This window comes from Condylura cristata, unplaced genomic scaffold, assembly GCF_000260355.1.
Source record: "Condylura cristata isolate star-nosed mole 26May11 unplaced genomic scaffold, ConCri1.0 scaffold00031, whole genome shotgun sequence".
In the NCBI taxonomy this organism is placed as follows: Eukaryota; Metazoa; Chordata; class Mammalia; order Eulipotyphla; family Talpidae; genus Condylura; species Condylura cristata.
Window position 1 is genome coordinate 14,525,778 of NW_004567132.1, and position 8,375 is coordinate 14,534,152.

The following is an 8,375-nucleotide window of genomic DNA, read 5'->3' on the forward strand; positions in this document are numbered from 1 at the left end:
GCGAACCGGCGCCACCGAGGATCAGCAAGAACGCTGAACTGCAGTGCCGGTTCTCACTTTCCGTTCCACGCTGCAATCACCTGGGGAGTAGACATTTTGGTCCCTGTACCTGGGTATCCAGCCCCTAATTTCTGACTTCACCAGGGGCCTGAGCTTCTGCATGCCTGTGTACCCGCGTGTATATAAATATGTTTGTAGACATATGTACATTTACACAAAAAGTTTTTCATGAATACTGGCAAAGCTTTTTTTTTCCAATTAATTTTGAAATAAATAGAAGTTGCAAACCAAAGTGCAAGAGTATCCCTTCACTTAGAGTCTCTACTTGCCCTTTTTCTTTTTCTTTTTCTTCCCTCCCCCCCCCTGCCCCCCTTTCTCAGTGTATCTACCTGCCCCATCAAGGATGATGGTAACCTGGTTCAGCTGGTGGACCAGTGCCTGCCAGATTTCCTCCCCACGAGTTGACTAATTTTCCCCTTTAATTGCCAACTATTTTTGAGGAGATATTCCCAGCATCCATTGCTGACTCCTGCCTGAGTTAACCAGCACTCTGATTTTAGGACGCTTGGCATCCGCTGTGAGAAGGAGCTTTCCCTTCTCCCCCACTTACTCATTTTGTATTCGTGTCAGTACGGACTCGTGCATCACCATTTTATTTAATAATAAATAATTCACTTGTATCATTGCTTATTTTTTTAAAGATTTATTTATTTATTCATACAGAGCTGGAGTACAGGCCAGAGATGCGGGGGGGTGAGAGGATTCACCAGAGACAGAGCGGGGAGCAGAACAGACAGATGGACGAAGTACACTGCTGAGGGGAGCAGCGGGCGGGTCAGGAGAGGTCCGCCGCGCCATGTGGTCACCTCCGGGGCAGGCGGGAATCGAACTCATGCGGAAGTGGCTTTAGCTTCTCAGTGCTGTGCTTTAACCTACTGCACCACCACAGCAGAGGACCTCAGATTCGAATTTTTTTTTTTAAAGATTTATTTATTTGTGCACACAGAACGGGGGTACAGGCCAGAGGCTCAGGGGCAGCGAGAGGCTTCACCAGAGACAGAGCGGGGAGCAGAACAGGCAAAGCGACAAGAAGTACACTGCTGAGAGGAGCAGCAGGCGGGTCAGGAGAGGTCTGCCACACCATGTGGTCACCTACGGAGCAGGCGGGAATCGAACTCATGTGGAAGCGGCTTTAGCTTCTCAATGCAGTGCTTTAACCCACTGCACCACCAGGGAGGGCCTATCATTGCTTATTTTAATATACACATTGTTCCAGACTTGGCCCACTGGAGGCCCTTCAAACTGGCTCCTCTTTCCTTTTGTTGTGACCCCGCCATTCTTCGAGTTCTTGCTTCTTTACCCAAATAAACTGGCGTGTTCTCGACCCTAGAGTCAATTTTCCGCTTATTGGAAGCTGGGATTTAAAAGTCAAAACTGGCGCCAACACTTGATTTTTCACTCTTTGTGGGAAGCCGTTGCTATTCAGACGCTATAGGTTTTGCATCAGGAAAGAGTACGCATGCGTACAAATGTACTACGCATGTGTACAAATGTACAGCCCTTTCTGCATATCTATGTATACAGATAAATTTTTAAATTATGAGTTCAGATGAATGCCTTGCATACCAACACCTCAGGTTTCTCTCATTTGCTACCTTTCCCAAGTTGTAACTCCCTTCTCCAATGTGAGAAACCTCACCGCCTTATCTTTAGTATTTATGTGCTCAATTTCCACATGTAACTGATGTCCTAACTACATCAGCCTCCTCTTAGCCCTAGCTCCTACTTGGTTTCCTCCCTAACACTATCTCCAAAAGAGGAGAACCCACAAAAGGCTTAATGGGATTCCCCCTGAGCAGTGGCCTGAGAGAGAGGTTATGAAATGCATCACATTTTCTACATTGCTAGCATTTTCCACAAAAATAATGGATTAATTCTATAATTAAAAAAAATTTTTTTTAAAGAAAAGTAATGTTTGTTTGCTCTAAGTTCATTTGGTGTTGTCTGTTGGCAGACAGACAGAAGGCATCAATGTACAGGAGCCAAGTGTGCAGGATAAAGCTCAAAATAAAGATACTTGACCCATTTAACTTTTGTTGGCAGCATGGACATTATTGACATTATCCTGTTTTATTGCCAAATCTTTGAATGGACAAGTTGGTATACAACAAGAGCTCAAAATGAGAACCCCCAAACTTTATTCCTTCTTATTTACTTCCTTCTATTAACTCTAACTTTCTGGCCTCCTTCTGGCATCTGTTTGAAGGAGAAATGCCACATGAGCTAGTCTGAATGAGATTTTACATCTCATAGTGACAGTGTTGCTACCTTGCCGCCACCATTAATGCAGTGGCCCAGTGAACAAGAGTTTATTTCTCCCTCCTCCAGCAATGTGAAAAGGTTAGGTTAGCAGTGCATCTCCATTTCATGCTTATTCAGGGACTTAGATTCTTGCTAAGTCTTTGCCCTTCCACAGTTGCTCCCGGCGTCATTTTGAAAACAGTGGTCCCATTAGAGGCTTCTGCCATCACCAGAGCCTGGAAAGGATGAAACCTTGCAGCAGCAAAGTTTCCTGACTATTCACACCAGACAGGACAGGACTAGGATCTTGTCTAGGTATTCCAAAGAATTTCATTCAGTCATTTCAGTGCTTACACAATCACTGGGAGGGCTGGAGGAAGAGAAGAACTGAGTCTGAGAACCAAAGTTGCCATCTGAGGAGCAGGAAGCCACTGCTCCTGCAGCTGCCACTCAAACATCGGAAGCTAGGGAAGGGTTCCTAGAACCCTGTTGCTGAGAAACGCCTCATCCTCCCCCCAACTTCCCCTTGGGTTCATCCATAGAAAACACACAAAAGGACAGGGAGATGCACTCTGCCTTTATTTCATGCTGGTAATCCCAATGTTAATTAAATCATCTTAATTGGCATCCAGAACCCTGGGTAAAGGAATCCTATAATACAAAGCTTTGACTTTTCTGCCCCTACAAAGCAGAAAGTCACCCAAAGGAAGAGATGGAGGAAGGAGGAAGTTTGACACAGTCCACAGTATCTTCTGCGCCAGAATCCAGAAATTGCCTCTTGCCCTATATGGTACCCCAGCAGTTTCATCAGTCTTTCCCTGCCCATTACCCTGAGCCCCAACTGAGAGGAACACCCCCTGCTCTACCTGCCATCCTAGGTGCCCATCATCTCACTGACCACATCATGGCCCAGACTGGGTATTGCCTTAACCCAGTCAAGACATGTGAGAGCTGCTAAAGGATAGCTTTAAGGGAAAGGCAAAGGATGACTTTTAAAAGGAATTGAAAACTAGAGAGACAAGTTTACTTTGCACACAATCCCTATCCAGTTCAATTTAGTCATTTCATACGAATACTCATTTTCACATAAATTCACAGTATTTTTAATTGCCTATTAGTATTTTCTCTCACCACACTCCTGGGACTAAGACTATACTCCCACTGTGCAGATGAGAACACCGAGAAGTTGAGGGACTCAGCCAAGATCATGCTGCTGGCCCGTGGCAGAGATGAAGTTATAACGCAGGTTTGCTGCCTCCATAGAGGTTTGAGTAGCCTCAAGCCCACAGTCTCTGGGCCCACCCCCCACTTCCAGTGGGCTGCTCCACATGACATGGGCCCTACTCCTCTCTCCCTGCCCCATATTCACCTCCCTTGAAGGCTTCCTCTGCCCCTTCCCCATTGGGGTTAATGTCTTAGGCACATCACAGGGAGGGTTAACAGTGGGTCAGGAGTGCTTCCCTGCCAAGAACACAGAAGAGGAACAGACCCACAGGCTTTTGGGTAAAAGGTCATTTCCTCACAGAGACCCTCAGCTCACAGCCCTGAGCATTGTGGACCGCTCAAAAAGAGCTGACACTTACACGGGGAAAGCACTTCTGTGGATCACAGGGGAAGCACTTCTGTGGCACAGGGGTTTATAGGAGCTTTGGGCAAGTCACTCCAAGTCTTGGGGGTCAGGTAACTAGTTAGCATGCCACAGTCTTATTCACTGTTGGAATTAACCAGGCAAGTCACTCCACCAACTAAGAAAAGCCATGCACCACCAACAGAGTCAAAAAAGAGCTCTCATTCTGTCAATCCTGTCTGTTTTAAACTCTCTAGGCCTGAATTTGCCACCTGAAAGGATTATGATAGTGGCCCTCCCTGGTGGCACAGCGGGTTAAAGCATAGCACTAAGAGGCTAAGTTCAGAATAAGTTCGATTCCGCCTGCCCCGGAGGTGACCACATGGCGTGGCAGACCTCTCCTGACCTGCCCGCTGCTCCCCTCAGCAGTGTACTTCGTCGATCTGCCTGTTCTGCTCCCCACTCTGACTCTGGTGTAGCCTCTCGCCGCCCCTGAGCCTCTGGCCTGTACCCCAGTTCTGTATGAACAAATAAATAAGTCTTAAAAAAAAAGATTATGATAGAACCTTCCTCAGAGTTTTATGGAGGCATCAGTTAGGCCACTAGCATGGTAATAACAACTAATGCTTGAGAAGAGGGACCTGTGCACCACATGTATTAATTTTTTTTAAAAAATTTATTTATTTATTCACACAGAACTGGGGTTACAGGCCAGAGATGCAGAGGGTGAGAGGCTTCACCAGAGACAGAGTGGGGAGCAGAACAGGCAGATCAATGAAGTACACTGCTGAGGGGAGCAGCAGGTGGGTCAGGAGAGGTCTGCCACGCCATGTGGTCACCTCCGGGTCAGGCGGGGATCGAACTCATGTAGAAGTGGCTTAAGCTTCTTAGTGCTGTGCTTTAACCCGCCGCGCCACCAGGGAGGGCCTAATTTTTTAATCTCTATAACAGACTCAAGAGGAATACACTCTCTTAAGTCACAGATGAGAAAACTGAGACATGAAAGTCAAGTAACCACTTTTCCCTCCAGAAAGGGACAAAGCTGGAATCAGATCCAGTCTAACCATGGAGCCCACCCCAGGTCTCCTGCCTCTCCCAACTCCCCGGGGAGCTCCAGTGGCAATGACCATTTATGAAGCAGGTAGAACATCCAGAAGCTTTGCTGTTGTACAAACTAAGTGATCCAGTCAGAGATGTTCTGAACAAAAATGCATAATCTTGTATCAAAGCTGGTTGAGAGGACACTGAGAAACAGGGTCCCATTGTGGAGATATCAAGAGAAGATCACTGGGGTCACTCTAAAGAGGATTAATCATATGTTAAACCAACCTTAGTCCTGGAGCATGTACAGCTGGGAGTGGAAAATGCTGGTCAGATCTAAGAATGGCAAGATAGCCACAAAAGGTGGGTTTGGGGAAGATTAAGGAGGAAGGAGGTGCAGACCGATTTGGGGGAGGGTACGAAGGAGCCAAGAGGAGAGTTACACTGAGATCCCCTGCTGTGTGGGGCCTTGCCCTGCAGGAAGAAGCCAGACTGGCCTCCTGAAGGCCCAGTTAGCAGTCTCCTCTCTGTCTTAAATCAGGGTGGGCCCTCACCGCTCCAGAGCAGACCAGGCCCCCTTACTCTTCCATGATGCTCACTGGAGCCTGGAACTTTCATTGGTGGCGGGGGTTCTGGGGGCTAGTTAGATCTGAGGAATCGTTGCCTTCAGAGACTGAGCCACTTAGAAATGGCTGTTACATGTGAGGAAAACACAAAAGGAAAAGCGTCCTTCCGGCAGGCCTGTATAGGCAGGCAGGGGGAGTGACAGAGGCCCAAGCCTGGATATGGGGTGGCCAGTGTGAGAATCCTTGAGTATCAGCTGGAGCGTCAATTAATAGGGGATACCAGCAGTACCAGCTATAAGCACATGTACATTTTTCTCTAAACTGACTCGTATCCTCCTCCAAATGCTTACATCTTCCTCCAGAATGAGTTTACTCTTGATTGAGAAATTGTTCCCTACCCCTAGAAAACCAAGCCTTGGGGTATCATTTCATGACAATCAAAATGTCTATTATGCTCCCTATAGTTAAATTCTCCCTAAATCACAAGGCGTGGACCCAACTTCATCAGCTTGGGTCCTCATGCCCCTCATGCTGGCGGGTACCCCCAGAATGCCCCTGCAGTAGCAATTCTGTGTCACAGCCCATGGCCAGCAAGAGCGGCTGCTGCACAGGACAAGCAGATGCAAGATGGTTTGGGCACTCCAGGGCGAGAAGCCACCACTTCCCCCAGGACTACTGAAGTGTTTCTCTGTCTCCACAGATGTCTCCACTCAGTCGCTAGACAACTTAAATCCTCTGCTGTTCTGACTCTCCTCTGGGGAAATTGCAGTTTTCAGACTTTCCTCTGGAGGAAGGATCAGCCAGGGCATGAAAACCTTTCTTTTGTGGTTTCCTGACCTTTTTCCAATGCCTCTCTCTTAGCTTCAGACCATACCATGGGTGACGGAGGACTGACTGATGGTCAACAGCCAGGTTGCAAGGGCCAAAGGCCCCTTCCTATGGCTGTAACAAGGGCCTGGCTGCTCTAGCCACTTCTCCCTGCCAGGGTGCCAGCTTCATGACAGCTGAAATTGCCATCCATCTGGTTCACAGTTGAATCTCCAAAACCTAGAATAGTGTTTGGAGCATTACAAAGCCACAGTAAATACTCTCTGTTTGAATGATTACTGATGAAAGTAAAATTCTTCAAGTAGATTTAATGGTTATGAATTTTTAGATGTTAAATCAAGTAACACTGAAACACATCATCAAAAGCTATTTAAAAATAGGAGCATGTGTCCCCTCAGCAGTGTATTTCGTCGATCTGCCTGTTCTGCTCCCCACTCTGTCTCTGGTGAATCCTCTCACCCTCTGCATCTCTGGCCTGTACCTCAGTTCTGTACGAATAAATAAATAAATCTTTAAAAAAAAAATAGGAGCATGTGATGAATGATAAACTCAGATAAATGTTAAACATGGGTAGGTAAAATATCCTCTTAGAGAAATTGATGGACTGAGTAGGCAAAATATAAATGAGGATATAGAATAGCTGAATAATGACAATTGTAAGCTTAATTTAGTATGCCTATGGGACATTTATAAAAACTAAGCATCTACTAGGCCATAAAGAAAATCTCTGTAAATTAACAAAAAGTAGAACACATTGTTCTTTTTTGTATATAACTTGTTCCTTATAGAAGTAATTTTAGGGTTAAAAGAATTACTATGTGAACAACTATAACAGATATCAGAAATAATAACCAATACACAGTAATGTTGGTGATGTTACTATGTAATGCATGAAAAATATTTCAAAACTCAGAGTAAACCATATTTTCATGTGCTTAGATGATAAATATAAACTAGGACTGACCAGCACATATTCCTCCCAGAGCAAAAACGATATTTAAAACAAAAGTAATCTCTGGTTTCTTCCCACTCCCTGCCCCCTGTTCTGTTGTTTTAGGTTCCCCAAACTACAAATTTCAAGTTTACACAAATCCTCAAAGGACATTTTCTTTCTACACTATTAATATTCTTTTGTTCCTTCCTTTTCCTTCCCACCGTCATCCCTAGTACCCTTTTGACATTTCCTGCCTTCCTCTTAACCTTACTTCAGTTATTTATGTCTACTAGTTTATCATTTTTTGCTTTGTCAGTTCATCTACTATGACTCCTTGTCATACTCTTATATGTGACAGTATCCAATATTTGTCTTTATCTTCCTGGCTTCATTTCTCCTAACCCCCTCAATTTCCTTCCATTTCTGTAAATGATATTTCATCTTTCCTTATAGCCAAACAGTGTTCCAGTGTGGATATACCACATCTTCTTTGCCCAATCCACTGTAGGTGGGCACTTAGGTTAATTCTATGTCCTAACTATTACCAATAGAGCTGCAATAAACATTTGAGAGCATAAAATTTTTTGAACTGGTGACTGTATTCTTTGGCTAGCTACCAAAAAAAAAAAAAAACAGTATTGCTGGATCATATGGTATTCCAATTTTTAGTTTTTTAGGGTGAATCCAGACTAAGTTCCAAAATGATCTCACCACTTTCCATAGTATTAGGGCTCCTCTTTCTCCACCCCCTACTTCTACACACATGGGATGGTATCACTGTGGTTTTGAGGTGCATTCCCTTGTTAAAAGGGCTGATGAGCATTTTTTTCATCTACCTGTTGGACTTCTGTGTCTCTTCTTTGGAAAATGTCAATTCACGTCTGCTGCCCATTATTTAATTGGGTTGCTTTAATTATTGGTTAGTTGGACTAATTCTTTGTAAAACTTGGCTACTAACTCCTTGTTGGTTATGTGATATGTAACTAGCTTCTCCCATTCATTAGGATGTCTTTTTCATCTGCTAATGTTTTCTCTCACTTTGTAAAAGCATGTTAGTTTGAGGTAGCCCCAATTGTTTATTTTTGTTTTTATTTCCCTTGCAGTAGGGGTCAAGTCCCCAAAGATATCTCTTTTATTA